Source organism: Eumetopias jubatus, unplaced genomic scaffold (assembly GCF_037043125.1).
Source record: "Eumetopias jubatus isolate StellerSeaLion01/CBP00866 unplaced genomic scaffold, mEumJub1_p1.0 scaffold_9, whole genome shotgun sequence".
NCBI lineage: Eukaryota > Metazoa > Chordata > Mammalia > Carnivora > Otariidae > Eumetopias > Eumetopias jubatus.
In genome coordinates, this window is record NW_028274815.1 from 129,649,270 (window position 1) to 129,675,250 (window position 25,981).

The 25,981-nt window shown below is 51.4% G+C and overlaps 2 long non-coding RNA genes across 8 annotated transcripts in view; one reads left to right on the top strand and one right to left on the bottom strand.

The window, feature by feature from the left end:
• The window catches only part of LOC114225502 (uncharacterized), a 69,271-nt gene that overhangs the window by 22,713 nt on the left and 20,577 nt on the right, over positions 1-25,981 (top strand). The window lies entirely within an intron of this gene.
• On the bottom strand, positions 16,198-20,437 carry LOC114225503 (uncharacterized). Its single transcript, XR_003612580.2, has 2 exons — positions 20,117-20,437; positions 16,198-16,974 (listed from the first exon to the last, which is right to left on the bottom strand). It is a non-coding gene; the product is annotated as an uncharacterized LOC114225503 (long non-coding RNA).

Here is a 25,981-nt window from a genome sequence, read left to right on the forward strand (position 1 = left end):
AAGAGTCCTGGGCACAAATATTGCATCTTACCTCCAGATGGAACAGTTTTTGAGGGCAGAGACTGTTTTGTGGAATTTTGTTTTCTTGTTTATGAAAACAAGGAGTTTTGACCAGGCCAGCATTTCTCAACTGGGGTTCTGAAGGACACAGATTCCCTGAGATATTAACAGGAGTGATGTGGGGACAGAGTTCCATGGTCCAATGAGTCTGGGAATTACTGAGTTTAACAATGTTAATGTTTGCTGCAGGACTTATCAGAGTCTTTAATGTCTTAAGCTCAGTGAACATCTTGGTAGATAGGTGCTCTGAGTCACCCTTTGAGATATCTAAGAGAACTTGTTCTCTGTGTTTCTGTCTTTCCTGTCCACTGTTTTCCTGTCTCTATGAATCCTGGTTTGGATGCCACCTCCCCCAAGGAGACTTCTGAATCCCAAATGGACTTGAGTCGTTTCCTCTGGGGGCACTTGCCTAGAGCTCCCTTTGACCTCTTAAGATTTTCCACCTTGAGTTGTAACTATCTGTTCCCATCGCTAGACTGTGAGCTTCTCTTGGGAGGGACCAGCTGTGATTCATCTCTTGGTTCTGGTACAGGAAACAGAATGAGTGGATGGAGAATTTAATGGGTGGAAGGATGGGTGATGATTTGATGGGTGGGTAGATGGTGGAATGGATGATTTGATGGCTGAATACATGGGTGGACAAAATGGACGAAGAGACAGATAAATGGAAGGTAGATGAATCGATGAATGAAATGATAAACAATTGAAGTAATGGATGGGTAGATGGATGGAGGGATGGAGGGAAGGATGGATGAATAAAGAAATCAGTGGATAAATGGATAGATGGATGATGGATGGATGGTTGAATAAATAAATGGATGATGGATGGTGAGTTATGACACGGCTGGTGTGGATGATTTCATGGCTGAATCTGTGAATTATTGATGGTGAATGAATAGATAAACATATAATTAAATGAGTAAATAAATTAATAAATGAAAGGATGGATAAGTTAATGGATGGCTAGGTGAGTAAACACATAAAGGGATAAATGAATAGATGGATTGGTGATTCCATGAATGAATGGATGGGTGGGTTGATGGATGGATGGATGGATGGATGGTTGAATGCATGGATGGATGGTTGAATGCATGGATGGATGGTTGAATGCATGGATGGATGGTTGAATGCATGGATGGATGGTTGAATGCATGGATGGATGGTTGAATGCATGGATGGATGGTTGAATGCATGGATGAGTGAGTGGGTGGTTGAGTGAGTGGACAGATGGATGGATGGGATAGTGGATGGATGGATGGATTGTATGGATGGATGAGTAGATGAGTGAGTGGATGTATGGATGAATTGATGTGTGGATGGCTGAGTGAGTGGATGGAGGAAGGGATGAATGGGTGGATGGGAGAGTGGGTGCATGCATGAGTGAATGCATGCAATGTCATAAGGTCTGAACTGAGGTTAGAATGGCAGAAAGATCCCCGTATCTCTCCCCAGTGCAGCAGTTTATCCAGGTTTTGGAGTTTGAAAGTTTTGAAAACAACAAACCCTAGCTCTAGAAAATTGTACATAGACCCAAAATATTGCTGGAAATTTGAAGAAGGCAGCGGTCCTCAAGCCTAGCAGCCACCTCTAGACCCTAGGTGAGGTGTCTCGGTGCAGTGCAGTCCATGACCTTGGAGAGGAAACCCGACCCAGAGGGATGAAGCCAGCTGGGGTGGGGACAGCAGGTGTCCCAGTGGAGGGGTCACTTGTGCCTTCATTTGTTCATTGCACAGCATTTCTGTGACTTTCCTGGATGCCTGCAAGAAGACAAATCTGCCTTTCATAGAGGCAAGTGTTTGGAGCTCGAAGTCAGATCTCATTTTTCATTTCATCTCCAATAATTACTGAGTAATCTTAGGAAAGTCACCTCACATCTCTGGGCCTCCTCTTCATGTATAAAATAGGGACAGCCATAATCCCCACCCTATTGGGTGGGTAAAAGGTGAATCAGTATAAAAAGCACATAGCTCAGTGTTCAGCACATAGTAACTGCTCAAAAAAAATGCTGGCGAGCCAGGGGTATCGGAGGCACCATCGTGTCCCTTAAAAGTGCTCACCGTCTGGGAGGAAAGACCGACAAGTGAACAGGGGATACACTCAACACGGTGCCCGGGCTGCAGCGGAGAGTCCTGACACATCACATTGAGGGCCCATTGGCCATTTACAAGGGCATGGCCTTCTGGCTGGAGGCTGCAGAGACTGGAAAGCTGCAGGCCTCATTTTGCAGCCTCCTTTACAGGCCGATTCTGCATGCTCCTTGGGTCCCACCCGCCAGATGCTCTCCTGTGAATTTCAGGAATCTGGTGAAATTGGGGCCATCTTGGTTTCACCTTGGCTCTCTCTCTGCGGGCGAACACGGTCATGGGTGGCATTTTCTTGCAGCAACATACCCTGCCTGGTTACCAGTGTGGAGGAGTCTAGAGATGGTGTCAGTGACCTCCTGCTCTTTGGATCACTGCTCAGTGGTGTATTCTCAAAACCAGCAGTTCCCGTGGTTGCCTCCTGACTCCCCGCCATCCTGACTGGCTGAGCTGGTGGCCGCCCGCAGGGCCAGCTCTGCCATGTCGTTCTGGAGCCCCTCCAGCCCTTCTGGTGGCTTTGTTAGCACCCTGGATTCCATCTTTTTTTTTTTTTTTTTTAAGATTTATTTATCTATTTGAGAGAGAGAGAAAGAGAGCAAGTGCGAGTGGGGGGAAGGGCAAAGGAGAGAGAGAATCTTAAGCTGACTCCCCGTTGAGGGCAGAGCCTGGTGCGGGACTCGATCTCACAATTCTGAGATCACGACCTGAGCCGAAACCAAGAGCTGGACACTTAAACGACTGAGCCACCCAGGCGCCCCTGGATTCCATACCTAGAGGGGTTTCTGGTTCCTGCAGCTGGAGTCTGGCTCACACACGGGGGAGGGGGACGCTGGGAGGGAAGGGCTGTCAGACCCCAAGGGAAACCTAAACCAGGCTTAGGGGATCAGGCAAGGTTTATGAAGCCCATGACACTTAAGCCAAATCCTGAAGGGCATTTTTGGAACAAGCAGACAAGAGATGGGGTGGGGGAGGGAAAAACACTCCAGGCAGAAGGAAGAGCCCGTGCAAAGACTTGATGAGAGAGTACACAGCATATTGGAGACATGGTGCAGGCTGGTTGGAACGGCTAGGGCACAGGGGAGAGGTTGCTAGACCAAGCTGGGGTTTTAAGGCTGACCACGGGGTTTGGGTTTCCTTCTGAAGGTGATGGGAGCTACATCTGGTAGCTGGATTGGGGGGTGAGAGAGTGCCAACCTAGAGTGACCAGTGAGGAGGCAGGTGTTGTCACCCGGGAGGTGAGTGGCAGACAGATCTGAAGGCCATTGAGGCTGATACTCCCTGGTCCTGGGGACCATTTGGGTTGAGAGTGTGGTGGGGGGGGCATTTTGGATGATGCTTGGGGTCTGGCTTTGGCCATTGGGCAGATGGGTGGGCCCTCCTATGAGGAGGTGGGGGCAGGAGAGCCGTTGGGGGATGCTGCTGAGTTCACTTTGGGTGCATTGATTGGGAAGTGTCCTGGGGGCCTTCCAGGAGCAGGCATCGGGGAAGCATGCAGACCTGTGGTGAGAGAAATGAGATGCCAGGGCTGAGACAAACAGACTGGCCGTGGACGGGGGCCCACGACTTTCGGGAAAATGAGATTCCCAGGGAATGAATGAAATATTCATTCAACGAACACTGTGAGGGATCTTGAGACAAACCCTACTTGTTCATTTCTGAATATCCAGCGCCTGGCCTGGGGCCTGGATGCTGGTCAGATAAACCAGGAGGAAGCACAGGGGCCGAGCTGAGCCCGGGCTGAGTTCTAGCAGGAAGAGATGGGGTGAAGCTCCCATGGTCAAGTGTGTGAGGCCTGAGTTTGAGTGCACCCCTCTGCATGCTTGGTGCAGGGCCCTGGGCCAGACATTTCCCCTCCCTGAGCCTCAGTTTCCTCACCTGGAAATTGGTCACTGAGGGATGTGATAAAGATTCGGGGATGCCTGTGGAAGCATGCAGCTTGGAGCACAAGGGTGGAGCAGGGCCATAAGCAGGCTGCTGAAGGCAGGGCTTTGGGGGCTGATCCAGAGCACAGAAGGAATCACCTCCTTCCTGGTGTTGCAGGGACATGGGGGACGGGAGAGAGAAATTAGGATCCGCCTGGCAAACACATCCACAGCTGTGTCCCATGTGGGAAAGGAGACCTCAGTCCCGCCGGGGCCCCCTCCCCCTACAGCCAGCTGGAGTGGGCGGGTTGGGGCGGGAGAGGGAGGCTCATCCCCCCTGGCATGAAGGAAGGGGCCAGACGACAAGAACCTTCTCCGAAGTCCCTCCAAGAAGCTGGAGCCAGGTCCTGGCCGCAGTCCGACCCTCAGATCCTGACTCAGGATTGGGCTGTGATCGGGTGCTTCTCTGGCTACTCTATGAGGCAGGCCGGGCCCAGGGGACTGAACCTGGCCCCCGGGTGGGCTTCATTTGGCCCACAAGAATTTTTTAATGAATGGAGCCAACGTTAAAAAAAATCTGTAGTTGTTTTGTAAGAACCTGTTTCTAGCTCCCCTGGGAAAATCAGAGGATCTGAAGATCCGATTGTGCGCGGTCCTCATTTCTGGGGGGCCAAACTCAGCTGAGACAGGGCATGTGCCCCAGTCCCCACCACTCCCTCTTGTCTCTCTAAAACTGAGGTCAAGGAATAGTAGTTATTTGTCGTCGGACCCTGGCCTGCTTTATTTATTTAAAATCCATGCCTGGCCCCTGTTGACCTTGTGTTTTCAACCCCGGAGCCAGTCTCTCGTTCCTCCACACCACCAGGGCCTTGGCCCTGGCTCCAGCCCTGAGCCCCCTCATCTGTGCCTCATGTGACGCCTCGGGGCCACTGTTCTCTTCTTCCCCTTGCCCCACAAGGCCCAGCACCACACCCTGGGGGTGGGGGATGGGCTGAGGCTTGGCTGGGGCCAGCTGGACCCGTGGGAGGCAGACCCACATCTGCTCTGAGATGTGTCAGCTGGGCCTGGTCACACTCTCTGTAGCTCATCCCTGAGGCATGTGGGACCAGGCGCTGTGCTTTCGACCCAGCCAGGGTGGTGGTGGAGCCAAGCCTGGGGATGTGGTGTATGTCAGGGCTGCACACAGCAGGCCTCATATTTCCAGAGGGAAGGAGGAGGGGAGAGAGACTGGAAAGCAGAAAGTAGCCAAAACACAGAAGTGGAAAGACCTGAATTCACACCTTTAGCTGCTGTGTGAACTTGGGCAGGTCACTTTACCTCTCTGAGCCTCCAGATTAAGTGGGAGCCAAGGAGAGGCCCAGTCGTGGTAATGTGGCTGATGGGGGGGGCGGTGCCTAAATGCCAGAGGGGCAGCCTAGAATGGATGGAAAAAAATCATAGACTTTGGGGCCCTATAGACCTGTCTCTTGTGAATTGGATGACCTTGGGCAAGTCACTTCTCTATCTGGATTCTGAAGCGAAGGTTGTAAGCTCTGGTCCAGCTAAGCCCTCACTAAATTACTCTGAGGGGAAAAAGAATCCATTCATTCAACCAGTACTTATTGAGCACTTCCTAATGTCAGGCACTGGGACATAGCAAGACATGGGACAGTCAAAGGTCTCTGTCCCCATGGAGTTCTCACTTCTCTGGGGTCAGCAAACAATAAAGAAGAGAAATAAGTTGTATATTATATTTGAAATAATCAAAGAAAGATAAATAATCAAATGAAAGAAAGAAAGCTGGAAAAGGAGATGGGGCATGCTTGGGATTTAAATAAATGGGTCAGGGACAGCCTCACTGAGCAGGTGGCATCTGGGCAACAATCTGTAGGAGGTGAGGGAGGGTGCCATCAGGGGAAGAGATTTCCAGGCAGTAGGAACAGCCAGTGCAAAGGCCCTGAGGTAGGGAGGAGGCTGGTATGATTGGAGCACAGGGAGGGAGGGAGGGAGGGAGGACGTGAGGGCAGGGACCCTCACCTGACCCTGGCCTCATCGCTCCCCACTCCCAGTCCCTCAATCTTTCCACCCCAGCCTAACTAGATATTCTGCCTCCACTGCTCCAGGAGCTGTCTCTCCTTTCCCATGCTGTGCGTGCTGCCAGGAATGCCCTTCTTGCTCCTCTTTGTGACCTAGCTCATGTGCAGCTCAGTCTCATTAGGAAAATGGGAGGGAGAGAGGAAGTCCTATTCCCAAGGAGGGGCAGGGGATGGCCAGTCTCTCCTCCTTCCTCCTCAAACACACTCCAGGACCTCCGCCAGCTAAGGGCAGGTGCAGGAGGTAAAAACAGGGCTGTAGCCCGCGCATCTGCTGTGTGACTTTGAGCAAGTTTCCGGGCCTCGGTTTTTCTGCCCCGTAAAGTGGGGAGGGTAATGAATCCTCTCACCCGTGGCTCCAGCGATGGTATCTATGATTTCGGGGGCTGTGGGAGCGGGAGTCGTGGTGTCCCGGAGACGATGTGACCTCACATCTTTAACCAGCCGTGCAGGCCCACACAGGATGGTCCTGAGCCGATGCCAGGGATATCTTGGGGGAGGGATGCCCTTGGCAGCCCCGGGCATCTCCAACCGGGTTGCTCGAGAGTTACCCAAGCACTCACTGTGTATCCAGCTCTGTGCCTAGGTGGGGACAGAGGCGGAAGGCTGGGGTTCAAATCCCCACCCTACCGCCTAGTAGCTGTGCTATCTGGGCAAATCGACCCCTCGGTTTCCTCCTCTGTGAAAGGGGAGAATAGAGTATTCACCTCCTAGATTGATAAGAGAAACCCGGGAGGTGAGATAAACAGCACACGGAGTTAGCGCCTCATCAGTGTCGGCGGCTGCCAGTCCTATTATTATTACTGCCATTTACCAGCCGCGTGGCCTCAGGCCTGTCACTTACCGCCCTGTGCCTCAGTTTCCCCCTCTGTGAGGTGGAGTGATAACACCGCTGCCCTCGTGGCGTTTTCTTGAGGATTGAGTGAGTCTCATTTGTGTCAACAGTGCCTGGGGCAGGGAAGGCGCTCAGTGACTTTTTAAAAGTTTCAAATATAGACTTTATGTAATTCAATACCGTAAGCCACCGCCGTGGCTCTATGAAGGGTCCCTCTGAAATCTTTCTGTTGTCCCTCTAGTCAAGCAAATGCCCATTCGGTTTCATCAAACTTAACAAAATAAACGAGATGAGCAAGAACGTTCCAGCCTCCGGACACCCGCTGCAACCCAGCGGGGTGGCGAGAGGCGCACGTGCTTTCAGTGAAAAGCCGAGGAGCACTGACACGGTCACGTGAGCTTTGCAAGGGACTGTGACCCTGCGACTGGGTGAACGTGGGCAAGCCCCCCCGGCCCCCGCGAGCCCTCCCCCTCTTCTCTGCAGTGGATACGGCGCCCTCCTGCCCGCTCGGTCCGGCTCATAGGCTTAGGGTTGGGCTCAAACCCACCCCACCTATCCCTTAAGTGCCTCCCTATGCCCGGTAATGTTTGACACCTCCCTCTCCCTGTGCGGCCCTCCCTCCCAGGAGGGAAGGTTGGGTGCTGTCCGTTTTTATCCAGAGAGGACAGTGAGGCTGGGGACGCAGGCTGAGGGAGGGAAGGAAGTGGGGGGGCTGGGGCAGGCTGTGCTGACGCAGCTGTGATGTCAGGGACTGGCCGCAGGAGGTGGCCAGCCCCGTGCTAATGGCATGCTCTCTGCCGGGCCTGGCCCTGTGCCTCCCCGGGGAAGGGCCCGCCGCCCCCCTTAACCCCTTCCCGGCCTCTTTTTCCCAGACAGCCGTCCCCCGGGCCTGGCCTTGCCCACAAGATTCCCAGATTTCACAACTGGGGCTGGCGCTGAATCATGTACAGTAAGTCTGCAGAGAGAAACTCCTGGCTGCCCAGCGTTCCTGGGGCAGGACAGCCGCCAAGCCTGCCCTCCCTCCCTGTGGGCCGCTGCCAGGGAGCCGGGGGTTATCTCTCCAGGCTGCTGCCCAGCTGGGGGGGTCGGACAGGACACACAACCTCTCTGGGCTACGCCAGGATTCGTGGGGTGGGGAGGACTAGGGTGTGATGTTCGTGGTGGCCCGGAGGGAGTCCCTTTACCTGTCTAAGCTACGTTCTTGAGAGTGGGGCGGGGGGGTGGGGTGATCATAGGACTGGCCTCAGGGGGTCGCCGCGAGGGCTGGGTGAGGTCTGTGTACCGGGCCTGGCACAGTTAGCGCCTGATCAGTGTCAGGACTGTTGTTGTGATCATGCGCCTGGTGACACGCTAAGACCCTGGAGGGATCAGTCAGTCCTTAGGGCGACATCTCCCCTGGAGCTTCCACCCCTCCTCTCATGATACGAATTATTCTTAGCTTTTATTTTATTTTTTATTTTTTTAAGATGTTATTTATTTATTTATTTGAGAGAGACAGAGATAGCGTGAGAGAGCAGGAGTGGGAAGAAGAGGGAGAAGCAGGCTCCGCACTGAGCAGGGAGCCCGACGTGGGGCTCGATCCCAGGACCCTGGGATCGTGACCTGAGCTGAAGGCAGACGCTTAACCGACTGAGCCACCCAGGCGCCCCTATTCTTGTCTTTTAAAAACGTCTTCATGACCTCAGCAAACGTTTATTGAACACCACTGTGTTCCAGGCGCTCCACCAGCTCCTGGAGATCCAACAGTGCTAAAACAGAGAAGAGCCCTTCTGTTCTCCTGGAGTTTGTATCGCAGTTGAGCAAATCAGGAGAGTCTGTCAGAATGGTCAGGGATCTGAAGGAAGTAAAGCCGAGAGTGTGAAGGACAGAGGCTGGGGAGGCCCCTCTGAGGAGGTGACGTTTGACCAGAGACCTGAACGAAGAGAAGAAGCCAGTGTGTGAAGGTCTAAAGGGCCAGCATTCCAGGTGCAAAGGCTAGGCGACCGGAATCAGGGCGCTTGGGGTTCGGCTAGGCCTCCAGTGTGGCTGGAGGATGGGGAGTGGGGTGAAGGGTACAAGGGGAGCTTGGTAGGGTGGGTGCAGGCCCTTAGCCCTGGACTAGCTCTCTGGACCTGAGGCTCTTTGTAAATGTGATGCTCCCGGGGGCCCAACTTGTACCTGCAGGGGCAGCTGCCATCCCAGCTTCTAGCAAGGACCTGGCCTCTTCCCATCCAGGGGCCTCAGGCCCAGGATCACCGCAGAGGGCAGGCCCCTGTGCTGAGGCCACAGCTAGGACTCTGATTCCCTCCCTTAAGCGGGGGGCGAAGCCCAGAGGGCTTTGGGTCAGGTGGCCACAGGGAAGCCGAGGACCTGGGTCAGTCCCGAGCGTGAGCCTCCCTTGCCTCTTGCTGGCTCGGGGCTTTGGCGTTTGCATCTCAGGGCCTCAGGGTCCCCACCTGTGACATGGGCATGATGCTGCCTCTTGGAGGGAGAGGGGGCTCCAGCTTCCGTATCTGTCCTCACCCCCCCCTCCCCAGCCCAGGGCTGACCCCTGTAACAGAAGAAACAGGCAGGGTCACCGAGGAACAGGCTCTGTGTTTACAGCTCGACCAAGAGGTAGGCCGCACATGCGTGCGCATGTGTGAGTGTGTGTGCGTGTATGTGTGCATGCGTGTCCGTGTGTGTGGTGTGGGGGCAGAGATCAAGACCCAGGAGCCACCAAAGAGGGAAGGGAGAAGGGGTGGGCTTCAGGGGCTGGAGGCACTTAGAACCTGATTTGGGGGCCCCCTGTGGGGAGGGCAACATGAGGCCTAATCAGTATCTCCAAGGGTGTTTTAAAATATCCTTTGTTTATTTCTAGAAAAGCTCCTCACCCTTTCCCATCAGGTCATGGGGGCCAGGATGGCTGACAGCATGGGTGACTGGGGCTGGACATGTCACTTTTTCTCTCCAACCGAGGCAAGCCGGGGGAGGTGAAATGGGCAGGTGGCACAACATCTGTGCACGTGTGAGAGAGAACACAGTCCCCGAGGGATAGGCCAGGTTCTTACCCCCATTGTACAGATGAAGAAGCCAAGGCCCCGAGAGGGGAGTAGCATTGCACGCGTCTCCCGCCAGGGGATCGGGAATTGGCAGAGATGTGATTGAACTCCAGCCTGTGTGGCTCATGACCGCTCACAGCCCCCACCCCGCCGGCGCAGGAGGGGGTCAGAGGCAGATGCCTGTGGCATGCCGGGCCCCTGCACATCCGGAAAGGAGCCTGGGGTTGAATCAGAACCAGGTGCGACCCCTCTCGTCCTCCCCCAGGCTGTAAGTAATTACCTGCCCGGGTTAATAGCGCCCACTTCCCCTCACCTTTCATCAAGGCTCCAGAATTGCCAGGCAGTAATTAACCCTCAGAGCACCTCTCTGAAGTTGGCACTGGAGGCAGACATGTTATTAAACCCATTTTTCTTTTACAGGTGGGTAAACTGAGGCAGAGCTCATTGAGGCCTGGGAGCCTGTGGTACCCTCATTACTCAGCAGCCCAAACCAGTCTCCACTTTCTTCCCACAGTCGAGCCGAGGGCCTGCCCCCAGGTGCCCCTCCTCCCGAGGGCTGAGCTGCAGCTGAGAAGCCTGTAGGTCCTGGGCCCTCCTTATCCCTGCTCCCTTGCCTCTCCGAAGCACAGGAGCATGGGCATGGGGCCGAAGCAAGGAGCTGACATCTGGCTCTGTTGTGTGGCCCTGAGCAAGCCGCTGCCTTTCTCTGGGCCCGTTTCCTCCTCAGTAAAAAGAGAGTGACCCTACCCACTCTGCGGGTTTGTCCGAAGCAAAAAGCCTGGAGCCTACCTCTGATCCATCTCCTCTCCCTCCCCTTGCTCTGGCCACACTGGCCTCACTGTTCCTTGAACCCTCAAGCCACTTCCAACCTCAGGGCCTTTGCATGTGCAATGCCATCTGCCTGGAATGTCCTTCCCTCAGTCTCCCCACGGCTGGCTCCTGCTCATCTTCCTCAGCTCAAATGTCACCTCCTCAACCTAGAGTGCCCTCCCCCCAACCCAACCCCTCACCCTGTTGTTTTTTTTAATACTGAATGGTACTTTATTTATTTATTTTTGGAATTTTTTTTTTTAATTTTTAATTTTTTTTAAACCCTGTTTTATTTTCTTAAAGCATCTGTGAAGGCAACTCAGTATTTTCGTTGTTTGTTTCCTTTTCAGCCCCACCAGGCCAGGGGCTTTTGTCTGCTTCATTCACCGTGTCTTCCCAGGGCTCAGCTCACTGTCAGGCACACAGCAGGTGCTTAAGAAAGGAACGCTTTCGGGGAGGAGGGTAGGGGGATGGGTTAGCCTGGTGACGGGTATTAAAGAGGGCACATTCTGCATGGAGCACTGGGTGTTATGCACAAACAATGAATCGTGGAACACTACATCAAAAACTAATGATGTAATGTATGGTGATTAACATAACAATAAAAAAATTAAAAAAAAAAAGAAAGAAAGGAACGCTTTCTCCACTTCTCCCCTTACTGACTCCAAGGTCAGCTACTAACTGGCTGTGTGACCCTGTGAGCTTTGTTCCCCTCCCCCTCGTTCTGTTTTTTGTTTTAGTTTTTTTTTTTAATTAAAAAAATTTTTTAAAAGATTTTAAGTAATCCCTACATCCAATGTAGGTCTCGAACTCCCGTAACTAAGGATGAACCGGGCATCACTCTGTAGAAGGGCTCAGGTAGTTTTGACATTCCCAGGACCTCAGCTTCGTATCTCCCCAGGTCACGGGGCTTGAGAGCAAGAGGGAGGGTGAGGGAGAGCAAGGCCTCTCTGCTGTTGCTCTGGCCCTCCCCTGCTGCCTTGGGTTGCTGGGCTCTCTCTGGGCAGATCCCCATGACCAGCCACCCCCCTCCCTTGGCACGTCTGTCAGCGCCCTTGGGGGAAAGAATTTGGAAAGGGGAGGAAGAGAGAGGAAAGAAACCAGGGTGCAGGGGATGGTTCCCACACCTGTGTAAATAATTTGTCATCTTAAAACTCATCAAATATGCTCACCTTTAATGCCTGGTTCTTGGACTTGTTTTCCTTGGCATGGCCACCACAGCAGTGGAATTTGGGCCGAAGGGAGCCCAATTGTCATCTTCTAAGCATGTTCCCAGGCCAGGGGGCCCAGGATGGCTCAGGCTGACACTCCACTTCCGTCCCCAGAAGTACCGGAAGGTTCCTGGGATTTTGGGAGCAGCCGCCAGTTCTGGAAGCTGTCCCAGAATTCTGGAATGTTGGAATATTTATACGGCCTCCTGCCCATTTTCCAGAGGAGGAACATGAGGCCCAGAGAGGGGAAGGGGTTAGCCTGAGGTCACACAGCATGCCAGGATGAGCTAAGGTTTGCCGGCAGAAGGTGGGAAGTTTATGAACAGGTCATTTTCAGGTAATAGCATCCCAGTCTCCTGCTGGAGAACCTCCTTTTCCCACATCTCAGTCCCTGAGGTTTGGGTGGGGTACCCCAGGACCCCGTTTCCAGGAGTGGGCCCGTGACCAGGTCTGGCTCCAGCGATTAGCACAGAGGTGGAGTTGTACCTGAGCTTGTCCTGTGAAACTGGATCCTGGGATTTGGGTTGCTGGGAACTCTTTGTGAAGGAGATGCAATTTTCCCATTGGATTGAGAGTGAGGGAGTGACAGCCCGGGGCATCAGAGGACATTACAGGGGGAAAGAGGCTGCCAGAGAGAGATCAACACAGAGCCGGCTAGGGTTTGAACCCCTGGAGCCAGCCACACCTGAAATTGGACACCCTTGGGCTTTTTAGTTTTATCAGCCGCTATTGGCTGAAAACAGTTGGGCTGGTTTTCGTCACTCGCACACAGGAGGTTCTGACTGACCCAGAGGATGGGTTGGTGGGGGGGGCGGCGGGAAGGGAAGAGATTCCAGGCAGAAAATATATAGCATGCATGGTGACCGCGGAGCAGGGGTCCCTCAAGAACAGGGAGGAGACGGAGGAGGCACCCGAGGTGAGTGGAGGAGTAAGTCGGTGGTCAAGGTAGGAGAAGGGGGGGTATCCCCTGCAGAGGGAACAGAAGCCTGGTGCAGAAGCCCACAGGGGTGACTCGTTAGTGAGGGCTAACCATGGACCAGCTGTGTGCTGGGTGCCAGGGGACACAGAGACAAAAAAGACAAAATTGAATCCAGCTACTCCCTCACTGCCCCAGCTAAATGTGGGCCCCCGTGTTTTTGGAGCTGAGCCTTCACACGTCCATGCTTTCATGTCTGCTGTGCCCTGCGGGCATGCTGCCTCCGACACTCGAGTGTTCTCCTCACTGGCCAGGGACACGTCAGTCCCCATGTCATTGTTGTCGAGGGCGCCTGGACAGAGTGACAGACTGCATTCCCACCAGCAATGTAGGAAAGGTTCGGTCGCTTCCCATCTTCACCAGAACTTGGTATTGTCAGGGTTTTTGGTTTTGTTTGTTTGTTTGTTTTTAATTTTAGCCATTCTAGTAAGTGTATACTGGTATGTCATTGTACTATTAACTTGAATTTCCCTAATCATGAATGATGTTGAGCATCTTTTTTTTTTTTTTTAAAGATTTTGTTTATTTGACACACAGAGCAAGAGTGCACAAGCAGAGGGGAGGGCAGAGGGAGAAGCAGGCTCCCCGCTGAGCAGGGAGCCCGATGCGGGACTCGATCCCAGGACCCCAGGATCATGACCTGAGCCAAAGGCAGATGCCTAACCGACTGAGCCACCCAGGCGCCCCGATGTTGGGCATCTTTTATGTGCTTATTTGTTGTTTGTTTATTTTCTTTGGTGTCATGTCTGTTCACACTTTCTGTCCATTTAAAAAATCAGATGTTTTTTTCTTATTAATGGATTTGGAGAGTTCTTTATACATTTTAGATGCAACTCAGGCCTCTGTCACATATGTGATTTGCAAATATTTCCTCTCTATGGGCTTGTCTTTTTGTTCTCTTAACAGATGGGGGAATAACATTGTCTTGTTTTCACTGTGATGATTTTTCTGGTTATCTTTGATTTGTGGCAGGTGTTCTTTTTTTTTCAAGGGTAATAGAAAGTGTTTCCTTTTAAAGTAAATGTATTTAAATAAAAAAGTAAGTCAACATGAAGAAAAATATGAAGTAATGGCAGAATTGGAAGGCAGACTGAACAGAAATCATGAGGGCAGGGGTGCCTGGGTGGCACAGTTGGTTAAGTGTTCGACTCTTGGTTTTGGCTCAGGTTGTGATCTCAGGGTCGTGAGTTCGAGCCCTGTGTCAGGCTCCACGCTCAGCGTGGAGTTTGCTTGAGATTCTCTCTCCCTCTCCCTCTGCCCCTCCCACTCGTGCTCTCTCTCCCTAAAATAAATAAATGAGGGGCACCTGGGTGGCTCAGTCGCTAAGCGTCTGCCTTCGGCTCAGGTCATGATCCCAGGGTCCTGGGATCGAGCCCCGCATCGGGCTCCCTGCTCCGCGGGAAGCCTGCTTCTCCCTCCCCCACGCCCCCTGCTTGTGTTCCCTCTCTCGCTGTGTCTCTCTCTCTGTCAAATAAATAAAATCTTAGAAAAATAAAAAAAAAAATGAATGAATCTTTTAAAAAAAATCATGAAGGCAGTTACTTAAATAACTGAAATGTGGGCAGCTCCGATTCATTTCACCAGCAAATATCGAGTAAGCACACACCACGTGCCAGGCTGTGTCTTACTTAGGTGCTGGGATACAGTGATGCGCAAGAGGAATCCCTTTGGTGATGATTTCTGTCCAGCGGGTTACTCTTTATCCTTCAAAAGCCAACTCGAATAACCCTTCCTCTGTCTGGCCCTTGCCGTACCACGTTGCATTGAAATTTTCTATATGTTTTTGGGAAATTTTCTATTTTTCTGGGTGTCTTCCTGGGAAGGAATATATCTGGTAGCTTCTGATGGGGTTGCACAGACCCTGGTGCATAGATTCCCGATAAATAGTGCCTCGTCAAGTAGACACTGTTACGAGGTGCCAAAGATGAGTTTGCTGATTTGACTGGTTGACATCAGCAAGATCTGCCCCAGTGAAGTAGCCCCTCGCAGCTGCATTCTGGGCCGGCCCCATGCAAACCAAGGTCATCCTCCTTGGCCTTCTCTCCCACTGACAAAGACAGCAAGAGGAAAAAACGTCCCAAACCCAACACCTTCATCTCCCCTCTTAGCTCCCCATCCAGTGCCCATGGATGCCATCTCTGAGTGACTCATTGATCCCACAAATACTTGCCAGGCAGCTCTTTGCTCTTCCCTGGCCCCAGTGACCACTTCACCCGACCTCCCATTACTCTTCCTCCTTTCCTTTCACTCCAGCACATCAGTCTGCTTCTGTTCCTCCGACACACCAAACTCATTCCCACCCCCGGGCCTTTGCACTTGCTGTTCCCTCTCTCGAACCCCCTTTCTCTATCTCTTTGCATGAGTGGCTGCTTCTCCACATTCAGTTCTGAGCTTAAATGACCCCTCCTCAGCGACCCTCCCAGGCCATACCATCAAAAGCCTTCTCCCCAACTACTTTTTATTGTATCATTCTGTTTTTTCTTTGTAGCACCAAAGACTCTCATTTCAGAATTTTTTTCTGCGTTCACTTGGTTTTTTGCCTGTATCCCCGACTAGAGGGTCAGTACCATAAAGGATTTTGGCCTGGCCATCTAGCTCTGCAGTGCCTGGCACAGTGCCCACACATAGTAGGTCCTCAATAAATATTTGGTGAATGAATGAGTGCATGAACGAATGAGTGCATGAGCTCTCCCTTCCCAAGACGCACTCCAAGCAGAGTCGAGCCCATCAGCTCTTGTGTCAGGCTAATAGCCCTCTGGGCTCTTTCAGAGTGGGACCACAGGTCCTTCTCCTGGCCCCCATCTGGCCCCTGTGCCCAGCCCAGTGCTGGGTGCGGTCCACTGGGTCCTCCAGGCTTGTGTCCTGCCAGCTGCCCAGCTTGGGGGGGTGTTCCACCAGCCTCGGAGCTGGCCTGTTGTTCCCAGGACCTCCCGAGCCGTGGACCACAGAAGGGCCTGGAGGTAGCCATGTGGGGTGCAGCCACCCTGCGTGGAAACTCATCATCTCATCATGAGACTCATCTCAGCTCCCTTCCTGTCCTCCTCGTTCTGCCGCGGGAAGGAAAGTCTCCATGTGAGGCCTGTGTGTCTTTCCCACCTTTCTACACCCTGTTCTTTCTTTTTAAGAAACAGAGAGGCAGAGCCAGTGTCAAGCCATCAGCAGCAGTGGTGTCCGGCTTTGTCTCACTTCTTTGTCTAATCTGCTGAATATCTTTGGATTTCCAGCAAGTGCCTTGGGTTGGGTTCCCCTAGAAGCAGATCCCGAAGAGAATTCGTTGAAGTCAGATGCTTTATTTGGGAGGTGACCCCCCGAAAACACCGGTGGGGAAGGAGGGACGTGAGGGAGGAGGGCAGTCAATGCCGAGTGTCATCGAGCAAGCGACCACCATGGGCAGCCAGGGCTCACTCTGCTGTGGACCTCTGGTGGAGACCGTGCACCTCTGAGCTCTTCCCCCTGGGGGTGGGGGAAAGGGTGGAGACGGAGCCCAGGAATGTAGACATCCTCTCCTGCCAGTCCAGAGTTGAGGGCGCCTCCCGGGAGTGTTCATTCCCAGCACCTCCAGCCTGCCGCAGGTGGGCGGAGCCCGCAGGTGAAGGACAGGTGCTTCGCGGCTGGAATTTGGTCTGTGGGAGGGGAGATGGGCGGAGCCCGGGCAGCAAATACCTCACCCTTAAGACCGGCTGTTCATTTAAAGCAGAGGCAAAAATGTTTCCTCTAAAACTAGGTTTAAAGAAAAATTGTAAAAGCAAATTGAGTTTGGCGAACGCTGTTTTTGAGGGCATTTAAAAAGCAGACATGTCTCGTCGCCTTCAGGACCCACCAACATGGGTGTGTTCAGGGGGGTGAAGAGACCCCCGCAACTCCTCCCAGCTTGCCTGCCTCGCACCCACCCCGACGTGGCCCTGTGCCCCTGGGAGTCCTGGAAATGGGCCAGGAAGCGTGAAGCCCTTTGTGACTCACGGTCTGTCATCTCTAGGCCTCTCTGTTCAAAGGGTATGTTCTAAAGTCCCAGGAAGGAGTAAATTTGCCAAAATGGGCAAGACAGTTCTGAAAAAGAAAGAGGAGGACTTGTTGGTGCAGACAAAGGCATAGTATGGCATGGGCATAGCCGTGAGTAAATACATCGAGAGTCCAAAAACCGACCTGGCTGCTGCCTATGCCGCCTCATGGATGCGAAAGGCTTTGGAAAGAGGGCAACATTCATTAGCTTGGATCTTCGGATTACGTCTGGGCTGGGGCACTGGCTTCCCATTAGGGTCCCCGTCATTGGCCCTCTCCTCTGATCCACCTGCAGGGGCACTGGGGAGACTCACCCTCGGGGACCCCACACGGCCCATGTCTACCCCGGAAATGTCAGAAGCCCCAGTTCAAGATGAGTTGGGTAACAGGGGGCCCCAAGGATTTCCTTCCCTCTGCAGTTCTCTTTGATTCTTCTGAGTAGCCGGCAGAGAGAGCCTTGTGTGGATGCTAGTGGGCCTTGCCGCTTACGCAGAGCTTGCTCACCTGCCTTTACGAGGCAGAGCAGACCTCAACCCAGAGCCCTCGGCCCGCCACAGGATCCAGCTAGAATTTAATCATGCTGTTTCGTGATCATTGTTTTTAAGGTTACTTTCCGTCTGTAGAAATGAATACTTGTTTTCCCTTTCTGGTTGTAATACAAATCATTTAAAAATCATTTTACTGGGGCACCTGGGTGGCTCAGTCAGTGAAGCGTCTGCCTTCGGCTCAGGTCATGATCCTGGAGTCCCGGGATCGGGCCCCGCATCGGGCTCCCTGCTCAGCGGGGAGCCTGCTTCTCCCTCTGACCCTCACCTGCTCTCTCTCTCTCTCAAATAAATAAATAAACAAACAAAATCCATAAAAAAATAAATAAATACAAATAAAAATCATTTTACTGACACACGCTATAAGAAGGATGAAGCATCCAGAGTAGATGAATCCATGGAGGCAGAAAGCAGACTGGGAGCAATTGCATGATGGGTGCGGGGTCTCCTTTTGGGGTGACGAAAATGTTTCACAACTAGTTAGAGGTGGTGGTTGCACCACATCGTGAACGTACCAAATGCCTCTGAATTGTTCACTTTGAAATGGTTGATTTGACGTTACGTGGATTTTACCTCAGTAAATTGTTTTTAAAAAACCAACCAAGCCAAAAAAAAAAAAAAAAATCAAGTTTACTTAATAAAAAGTACTCATGTCTTTAAAGATGCCTTTTAAGTGAGGTGTGGAAGTCCCGGGCTTAAGAGGATCCGTCTCACCTCCTGGCCTGGGTTTGTGCCGTGCCCAGGCCTGGAATGGCCTCTCTGCTCACTGACAGAATGCTGCCCATCCCTGGGAACTCAGGCCAAGCCTCCCCTCTGCAGGAAGGCCTCCTGATTCCAGAGGCCCCGCAGGTGACCAGAGCAATCAGGTGGGCCCAGCCCTGCAGCCCTTCGGACCCAGGTGCGACACCCAGACCAGCTGCTTCCCAGCAGAGCAGAGTCTCCTAACTTTGGGCATGTTGTGTAACCTCTCCACGAGGGTCTCAGCTTCCTCGTCTTTAAAATGGGTGTTCATGATTGTTCTTATTTCACGAGATTGAGTAACCACATAGAAAGTCTGTGGACAGGGCCTGGGGCCGAGTCGGTCAAGCACTGAACACACCATAATTGCATCTGTTTGTCTCCTGTTTCCTGAACCGTAAGCAAGGGCTTGGCCTTCAGGATCTCTGTATCCATAGTTCACACACGGGGCTCACAAACAGTAGGTTCCCCAGAACGGCCTGTTGACTGATGCCCGAAGGAATTCCTAGAACCCTGCCTGTTTCTCTCAAGCTCCGCTGCCCTTACCCTGGTCCAGTCCCCCCTTCATTGCTCAGCTGGACTATTGCAGTCACCTCCTCCCTGGTTTCCTGGCTTCTGCCCTATCCCCCCCACCCCCAGTCCATTCTCCACACACAGCCAGACGGATCTCATTAGAACCTAAGTCAGATCCTGTCCTTCCCCGGCTCAGAACGTTGCCAGGGCCCCCACCTCGTCCAGAGTAAAAACCAAAGTGCTCCCCATGGCCCAGAAGGCCCTGCTTTGTCTGCCCATTCCCTGTAACTCCCCCAGCCCTCACCAACCCCTAATCTCCCTCGTCTTGGCTCCAGGCACGATAGTCTCCTTGCTGTTGTTCTAAAACTCCAGGCCTCCACCTCCAGGCCTTTGTGCCTGCAAATTCCCTGTGCTGAGGACACTCTTCCCCGGATGTCACCCACTGCTCACTTCCTCACCTCCTTCAGGCCTTGGTTCAAATGCCCCCTGTTCAGGGCAGGCTTTCCCTGGCTGCCCAGATTTTCTTGGACTCCAGAGCTCGCTTCCTCCCTGAGGAAAGGACCACGGCTGGGTTTCTGGGCCCCACCCCCCAGTCTCAGGCAGAGGAGAGGCTCCCAGGCCTCTTTCTGGACCTGTGGCCCGGGGCCAACTGTGGAGGCAGGCAGCACCCAGGCTCTATCTCGTGCCGAGGCCTCTGCTTACTTGCCATGGGAGGTGGCCCTGACCTGCTCACACGGGCTTCCAGGGTGCCCATGGGAAAGCCCCAAGTCCTCCTCCACTTACCTGACTTGGGCTGACTCAGACCCTCACCCCCGGCCAGAGAGAGCCGCAGCCGCCCCGCCCCGCCCCTTGATGGGAAACAGCGCTGTGAGGGCCTGGCTGGGCCAAGCACTGACTCACCTCACCCCGCCCAGCCTCTGCCACTGGAAGTCACACCTCCCTCTGGCCAGAGACACTCCAGCCCTCTGCTCCCAGGGAGCTTTCCCACTCTGCCCCTTTGCCCAAACTGCGCTTTGGCCGGCAGTGGCCTTCTTGCCGGGAGCCCTTCTGTTCCTTTCCAGCCCAGCCTGAGGGCTGTCTCCTGCTGGGAAACGTTAGAGATTGCTCTGGGCCAGAAGGGGAAAGGGGGTAGTGGGAGAACTAATACTAATTAATACTGTTACCCTACTAATAACAGCTATTATGCACCAATAATATGGAGTCACCATGTGTGCTGCGGGTCAGGCACTGTCCTACACACTTTATGATATGAACTCATTCAACCATCACAGTCATCTTCTGAGGTAGAGACTTTCATTTCCCCGAGGCATGGAGTGGTTAGCAACTAGCCCAAGATTTCCAGCTGGTTAGCAGAAGAAGGATTTGAGTCTAGGCAGTCTGGATGGCAAACTCACCCGCCAGATCAGGAGAACGGAGTGGGGGCCCTTGAGGCTGGAATCCGGGGAACAGGGGAGGGATGCCAGCCCTGGGGTTCTGTGTCAGTGGCCCTTCCTGCCACCAGCGCAGGCTGGTCCTCATGTTCCTCCGTCCAGGTGAAGTCTGGGCCATCCACAAACAGCTTCAGAGCAGCCCCGTGGCGCAACAGTTACCAACATCCATTTTACAGAGGAGGAGACTGTGGCCCAGAGAGTAGCAGGATTTGCTCAAGTTCACAGAGCTAGGATGTGGCAGAGCCTGAATTCAAACCCAGGATTATTCTGACGCCATAGGCCAGAGTCCCTTCTACTGGGTGGTGACCTAGCATCTCAGTGAAGAGCAGGGCAGGACCCAGAGGCCAGAAAGAGCCTAGAACTTCAGTTCTCATCACCGCCTCTCTCCAGCATCCCACTAACCGCCACCCACCCACCCATCCATTCATTTATTCATCCATCTGCTCATAGAGCCATCCACCCACTCATCCACCATCCAGACATCTACCCACCCATCTGTCCATTATTCCATCTAGCTCTTCCGTTCACCCTTCCATCTGTCCATCCACACTTCCAACCACCTATCCTTCTATTCATCTGCCTACCCATTTTTCTGTCCCTCCCACATTCTATCCTTTTATTTATTCATCCATCCATCCATCCATCCATCCATCCATCCATCCATCCACCTACCTACTCACCCATCCACCCATACATTCATCCACACATCCATCTGTCGCTCCACACATCGTTCATCCACACATCCCACGAATGTTTATTTAACTGATGGCCGCTATGCCCAAGCCTTCAGATCACTGTCTCTTGAGCCAGGAGAAACATGCCTAATTAGGTTTCTGTTTATTTGTTATTCCAGGAAGGCTAATTGTGGGGTTTGTAAACAGCCCTTTGATGCCTGGGGAGTTACTTAAGAGGACAGTTAAATAAACAGCCTCTGGGTGGAACAGTCAGTATTGGTACACAGCGGGTCCAAGAGTCAGGACCTGCCTTTCACAGTGGGAGGAGAACTGAGCTCCAGACAGCGCAGAGGCTTTGGGGTCAGAAAGGAAGTCGGAATAGTGGGAACGGTGGCAATAATAGCTACCATGCACTGAATGCCTACCGTGTGCCAGATGCTGTGCTGAGCGCAGCCCTCACAGCAATTCCAGGTGATGGGAACCATTATGATCCCACTTATGGAGGGGGCGGGTGAGTCCCAGGGAAAGGAAGCCATGTGCTCTCGGTCACACAGATGGGAGGTCCCAGTGTCACAATACCGATCCAGACTTGTCTGTGTGCAGCAATGAGGATAATAATAGTAAATAGTTATAGAGCACTCACTATGTGCCAGGCACTGTTGTAAGAATCTTCTTTACTCACTTAATACTCACACAACCCCGTGAGGGCCATGCTGTCATTGCCCCCATTTTGCAGATGAGAAAATTGAGGTTGATAGGCACAGAGTGACTTGCTAAGATTCCTGAGCTAGGCAGTAGCATTTAAGTCAGGAAGACTCAGCTATACATGGCTGGCCAAATATTATTTTAATCGTTTTTTAATCTCTCTATCTAAAAATACTATAAAAATTTAACTTGGCTATGGCTTTTTTGTTACTTAATTCAGGGGTTGGTAAACTTTTTCTGTAAAGGGCCAGATAATACATGTTTTAGGCTTTGTGGGCCATGTGGTCTCTGTTGCAATGGCTCAGCTCGGCTGTGGTAGCTGGAAAACAGCCACAGATAATATGAAACTAACGGGGGTGGCAGTTTGCCAATAAAATTTATGTACAAAAACAGGTGGAGGGTGAGATTTGGCCCAAGGGCTGTAGTTTGCCGACCCTTGACTTTGTGCATTGCACATGTATTTCTATTCACCAAACCATCTTCTCTTGCCCATTTATGAGCAACATAAAGGATTTTCAAGGATAATTTCAATCATTGCCCAGTTTCACCTCCAGGCCATTTGCTCACCACATGCCCTAGGCGCCATTTACCCATTTGCCCACTATTGGCAGCTTCTGAAACGGTTTGCAAATTCCTGAGATTAATCTAATTCTTTTATTCATAAGGTCAATAAATTAATGACACCTGTGAGTGGTGCTCAGCCTCGCTGCTTCCCCACCAGGGACACTGAGAATGCTAAGGGCCCTGGGAATGGTTCTTTTCTACACCAAGTTCTATAAACTTCTTGTTAGGAAAAAAAAAAAGTCATAAAGTGAAAGTTAGGAAGTCCTATGGCTAGGGTTCTAATACTATTTCCTATTGGTGACAAGAACAAGGAAATGAAAGGATGACTGGCAGAGATGTTACAAAATGTTCTCAGGGCTAGTGGGAACAAAATGGGGAAAGGGCAGAAAGATCCCCTTTGCTCTTTATCCGCAACTCCTTCCCCTCAACATCTATTTCCCAGACTCAGACAAGTTGTCAGCCTAGGGGAACAGCATGTGGTCACTCCAAAGTTAAAAGATAAATGACAACCTGGGTAAAAATATTTGCAACATAAATGTAGACAAATGACTTATTTCCATAATACATAAAACGTCTGCTGAACAATAAGAAAAAAAAAAAACCCAATCCACTAGAATAATGGGGTGGTGGAGGGGAACGGGCAATTTACAGAAAACAAAATATACATGGCAAACATGTAAGATGGTCAACCTTGATGGTAATCAGGCAAATGCAAATTTAAAAAATTATTAGATAACATTTTCCACTTCTCAGGCTGACAAAAATAAAAGAGTAGATAATGTAAAGCGTTCAGGGGACCGTGGGGGAGACGGCCACAAGTCACATACCGCTGCTGGGAGGAGTACAAAGTGCCTCTCAAGAAGACAGTTCTACAACGTCCAATAGAACCGTAAAGTCATATTTTCTAGAACTCAGCAGTTCCATCCTTTGGCATCTCCCTTAGAGAAACATCAGGCACAACGGGTATATGCCAAAATGGTTGTTGGAAACAACTTAAATATCCATTGATTAGGGAAGGGTGAAGCACCTTGCAGTGGTCTGAGGACTCCCTGTCTTTTGAGGCAGAGCCCGCCCTCCTCTACCACTGATGGTAGACCTGCTAGATGCTCACTCTTCCCAACCTCCCTTGTATCTAGGGATTGCTCATGTGACCCAGGTTCCATCAATCAGGCAGGCCCACCCAGACTTGGAAAAAGGGACAGTCCATTGGGAGCAGAGATGTCTTACCTGACCCAGAATTTATGATTTGGGGCACTGTCCCTGCTGACCTTGAAACCTGGTTCTCCAACCCTCCTGGCCTCCCCAAATCTCCTATTTTAATTTGAACTTTCCCTCAAGTATAGCATACCTACATACAGAAAAATGCACAGGTCATGAGTGATAACTTGGCGGATCTTCCTAAGGGGGCACAACCGTGTGACCAACCCCACATCAAGAAACAGGACATTCTAGGCCCCTTTGTGCCTTCTTCCAGCCATGACTTCCCCAAGGGTAACCAAGGGTGGTGGGTCTACTTCTAGTACTTAACATAAGTGGAATCAAGCTGTATGTGTTTGTGTCTGGCTCCTATCTCTTCATGTTAATGTCTTTGAGATCCATTCATGTTGTTGCATACAGTTGCAGATCATTCATTCTCATTGCTGGGCAATATTCCATTGTCCGGATGTGACTCAGTTCATCCATGCACTCTCCTACTGAAGGGTATGTGATTATTTTCTAGTTAGGGGCTATTTATGAATAGGGCTGCTCTGAACATTCTTGGCCTTTTTGTGAACATCTGCCTGCATTACTGTTGGGTATAAACCTGTTGCTGGGTTACATGGTAAATGCATGTCTCACATTATCGGAAACTGCCTGTTTCTGAAGGCCTCTACCATTTTGCATTTCTCCCGGTCATGCATAGGAGTTCCTTCTGGATGCTCCGTGTCATCATCGGCTCTTGGCATTTTTCCATCTTTTCCACTTTAACCATCCTAGTGAGTGTATAGTGGTATCCCACTGTGGCTGTAATTGGCATTTCTTTGACAATTAATGATGTTAATTAAGCACCTTTGCCTGTTTATTGGTCATTTGTTAAGTCTTTTTGTGAAATGTTCAAGTCTTTGCCCTTTTGGTCTATTGTACTGATTGTCCTTTCCCCCCAAAACTCCTTTTAATAGATTATTTCGCTGTGTAAATGACGATATCAGCCAGGGTTCTCCAGGGAAACAAAATCAAGGAAGGAATTAAGGAACTGGCTCACGCAATTGTGGAAGCTGGCAAGTCTGAAATTTGTAGGCCGGGCCAGCAGGCTGCAAACTCAGGCAGGATTTCTAGGTTAGATTCTAGAGGCAGAATTCCTTCTCCAGGAAACCTCAGTTTTTGCTCTCGGGGCTGTCAAATGTTTGGATGAGGCTCACCCACATAACTGTTGGTAATTTCCTTTATTTAAAGTTAGTTAAGTGTAAATGTTAATTACATCTACAGAACACCTTCCCAGCAACATTTAGACTAGTGTTTTGACTGAACACTGGTCTAAACTATGACAAGCAACCGTAGCCTAGCTAGGGGGACACATAAAATTGAACCATCCCAATTACTCAGAGTTGTTTATTTTGAGTCCTACTCTGAGCCCTGTCTGATCCACCATTTGTCCACACGCATACACACAGACTTGTGCACACACACATGCATACCTACACACAGACACCCCCAATGTCCATAACAGTGGTGTGTAAATGCACAGAAATAAGTCTGGAAGGATGCAAACCAAACCTGTTATATGGCCGCCCTGGGGGAGTATCCAGGATGGAGGTCAAAGGGAATTTTAACCGTAAGTTATCATAGTAAAGAAAAATTTGGAGAGTGTAATTAAAGTGTTAGTCATGTAATTGAAATTAATTTTAAGTGGGAAAACTTTTAGAGAAAAACAAAGGAATCATTAAATCCCCATTATTCATTCACCAAATATTTCCTGAACACCTGCTATGTGCAAGTTGCTGGAGATGCAGTGGGTAAGATGGGCAATCTCTGCAATCTCTATCCTTGTGGAGCTGACACTATTGTGGGAGGAGTCTGGCAAAAAAGAAGTAAATAAAGAAATGAGAAGCTAATTTCAGAGAGTTTTAAGGAGTATTCTGAAGCTAGGTAAACCAGGTACAGAGACAAAGAATGAATGTGGACATGGGGTTTTGTTGGATTGGGTGGTCAGAGAAACCCTCTCTGAGGTGACATTTGAGCTGAGTCCTAAAGGAGGAGAAGGAGCTGGCTTTGGAAAGAGGTGGCCAACTCAGCAAGTGCAAAGGCCCTGAGGTTGGAACACATCAAATGGGATAGCAATGCTTCTGACTTGGAAATTGAGGCCTAGAGAGGGAAAAGGACAGCCCAAGGCCACAGCATAGACATGGTGGAGCCAGATGGGAACCTCTGCTGCCTGCCCCAAGCAGAGCTTTGTGCTGGTGCTGAGCTGCCTGTCCAGGATGGAGGCCTCCAAGCTGCTTGAAGGGCCTTATCCATACTCCTCTCCAGCAATCTCCCTATGATTTGAACTGAGCAGTGGAGACCCAGCCCCTAGGCTTGGGCCAGCCTCGCCCTGTAAGCCAAGGCTGGCAGCACTGCAGAGGGCCATCTGAGGGCCTCACACTCTTTGTCTCTGAGCTGGAGGGTCAGCAAAATTTACCACCACTGTCTTACCAAATTATAAGAACATCCAGGGAGGGTGCCCAGAATAGACACTTTCCCTGTACCATCCCATCAACTCCTGGTAAGAGCCTGTGAGAGGCTATCATTATTCCCATTTTATGACTGGAAGCACTGAGGCTCAAAGACATTCAATACCTGACTCCAGAGCCTGTGTTCTTTACCCTTGGTGAAGAGTCCAGATCCTGTTCCTCTAGCTTTCAAGGCA